Source organism: Ruditapes philippinarum, unplaced genomic scaffold (genome assembly GCF_026571515.1).
Source record: "Ruditapes philippinarum isolate M1 unplaced genomic scaffold, ASM2657151v2 ctg10404_1_1_1_1, whole genome shotgun sequence".
NCBI lineage: Eukaryota > Metazoa > Mollusca > Bivalvia > Venerida > Veneridae > Ruditapes > Ruditapes philippinarum.
In genome coordinates, this window is record NW_026866081.1 from 5,882 (window position 1) to 9,131 (window position 3,250).

The following is a 3,250-nucleotide window of genomic DNA, read 5'->3' on the forward strand; positions in this document are numbered from 1 at the left end:
GACTGCGCCTCATGCATATTATTATGCTTACTTAAATATGCATGTGGTGAACATAATGTGTTTTATTGTTGTAATTCTTGTTTCCTTGTTAATAGAATATATTACGCATTAATACAGTATTTATTACATGAACATTTAATATATAATATAAAATGTATGTCTCAATTCCTGGTATTTCTTGATTATCTTTCGGACTGGCTGCTATCCATACCATACCATTTATTTAATTAATTTTCACAACATTTAAGAGATTTAATAACAAAATTGTAGAGAATACTTTTACATTAATGATTTTTGGTATTTAAGATGGTGGTTGGACTGACTGGGGACAATGGAGCACCTGTTCAGTGACGTGTGGGGACGGTTTAAAGTCTAGATCACGTACCTGCACAAATCCGTCACCCTCGCCTCACGGAAAATATTGTGACGGAAATTCCTTAGAAGATGTTGTCTGCACAAAAAGCAGTTGTAGTATGTGATAACATTATATAGCATTTAACCTCTTGTGTTTTTTTTTACAAATTATATAATTATATAGTTTATTTTAGTCTAATTTTGAACGAAGCTTATAGTTTATAGACACACTTTCAAACCAGTACTGAGCATTGTGTGTAACATTTCTTGCCTAAGGAAACACTGGCTTGCCCCTGACTAGGTTAGAACCCACGCGAAAAGCAATACTTAGGTAACAAAACACTTGACAATGTAGCCATTATTTTATGTTTTTAATCATAATTGTGAAGTATGATTGTGATTTGCAATTCTGAAAATGTTGAACTGAGAAAACAAGGTGCCAGCTTGTCGAAAGCATATAACGAAATGGATGAATGGATAATATCTTTCTTTAAAATGATATGCACTTGTAATGTTTGTGATGAAAATTATTCTTGCCTTTTTACTTTTCATCACTTTTATAATAATTCATGTACTTTTGTGATTATATTATATCACAGGTAAAAATGCACCACATGTTAAACGTATGTGACACACATGTTTTATATATGGTAGAAACAAATGGTTTACATATGGTGCAGACACATGATTTTCATATGGATACACATGAATAACATATGTTTTCATATGGTAGGAAACAGTGTTTCTCCAAGAAAAGGACACTGTATGATACATTTATGATATAGACTTGTGTTTTTCACATAAGGATTCACATGAATCATGTTTTTCATTACAAGTGGTAAATTATGTTCTAGAGTTTGGTTTGTTTTTAAGAATTACACAAGTGTACCATTGATTGATTGATTGAAGTTAAAGCTTAATGAGGGTCCATCCGCCCTTTCGGGCACTAAATGCAGCTTGCGCTGTCGAGTACGGACCCCGGACATGTCACCAGTCATGTCCTTAAAGAGTTAATTTTGAAGCACCAAGTGGTGAGTGTACCACATGTAAGTGAAACTTTATATATGTCTATAATTATGCTTGTATAACAATTTTCAAACATCGAAGAATATGTAAAATATGTACTGCAAATATGTGTTCATTATTAAAATAATTATTAAAATATATACATTCACTTCTAACTGAAAAATTTGACTTAGAATAAATAGAAAATAAACTTTTAATTATCTTCCTTTATTTACAAAAAAATCGGTAATATGTTTAAGAAAAAATGCTTTTTGAACTTACAAAAAAGATAAATCTTAAGTAAAAGATAGTTTTCATTAAGCAAACATTTCAACAACTAAGAATCCACCGGTCACTTCGTTTTGGGTTATTGATTATTAAATAAACACTAACATATACAAAGGGAGAACAAATCATGAATAAAAATTAATGGCAGACTATTCCCCCCATGTCCCCTAAACCAGTTCATCACCCTGACGAGTCCTCCATAAACTGTTTCTTCCCCTGACAGTTCTTCCCTTTATTAAAATATAATCAGCTATCCCTCCAAAAAGATATTTATCATTTATTTATTTATTTTCATCTTTTTATAACGTATTGTTTCAACATGATAGTGAATGCAACTTTGTCCCCATGAATTTATAACATTTACAAGTTGTACATGCATGAACCAAACATCTCTTCAATCATTTAACTTATGAAAACTTATTCTTATGAAAAACATGTGAAACCCATGAGTTTAACATATGTTAGTTGGCACATGTTTTTCATATGGTCCTGTTTATGTTAATCTTACATATGGAAACCATATGTTCTTAAACACGTGTTTTTCAAAACACATGAAACACAAATATTTTACATATTGAACACATATGGTGTACCAAACATACAACAAACATGTGGTGCAGTTTTCCCTTTATAAAGTTCAACAGTAATCAAAATTATCAAAGTAACTCAAACCCTTCAATAGATAATATTTTTATATCTTAAACATATCTATAACAAATTTTGTTTTACAGGTCCAAATATAGTATTTAAAGCCAAGAATATAACAAACATAAATCCTGGCGATGGACACACTATAATATTATATTTGGCTCTACACTTGTTAATGAAGGAAATGCTTATAGTACATCGACTGGAATCTTCACTGCGCCTGTCAACGGAACGTACTCATTTAGTACACAAATTTGTGCTGCATACGCAAAAGAAGTCTACGCAGATATCATGATAGATGGGACAACATATGCTACCTTACTTGTATATGATAAAGATGAGTTCCCATGTGATAGTTCAGATACGGTTGCTGTTTTACACAAACATTCAAAAGTATTTGTTTCATGCTTTTATGGTTGTACAAGTAATAATATATATGCAGATTCTTGGCGTATGAACTCGTTCTCTGGATATCTGGTTCACCAATAAACTTATCTGTTTTATCACTTTTTTCATCTTTTATAGAAAGTAAGTCAGTAGATATCATGTATTTCCCATCGTCGTGACGTTGTTAGCGGTAACATCGTTATAAAAGGGCTTAGCACAAAAATCTTGCATTATAGACGACTTACTGTTTTTTTGTGTGTTTTTTCGGGGTTTTTTTTCAATGACAGTGAAACATTTAATTGTTATTGAAAACATTGCCCTTGTTAGGGAAATGCGTAGAGAACAATGGAAGAAATATGGATTTGTACGAAGATTATACAAAATTAATATGAAAGAGTATAAAATACAAAACGAAAATAAAACTTTACATTAAAACAGGTAGAAACACGTGAAATGACTAGAACCGATTATAATATTCATTTATGTTTGAAAATATATGATGAAACCAACTTTGATAAAACCGCAATGTTAATGAAGTATATAGATATTTTTCTCTATTTCATCAAAC

At 30.9% G+C, this 3,250-nt stretch overlaps 1 long non-coding RNA gene across 1 annotated transcript; it reads left to right on the plus strand.

Moving 5' to 3' along the window:
- The first annotated feature begins 301 nt into the window (after nucleotides 1–301).
- Nucleotides 302–2,801, plus strand: LOC132731268 (uncharacterized). The gene is made up of 2 exons (XR_009625855.1): nucleotides 302–471; nucleotides 2,379–2,801. It is a non-coding gene; the product is annotated as an uncharacterized LOC132731268 (long non-coding RNA).
- Nucleotides 2,802–3,250: the final 449 nt, after the last annotated feature.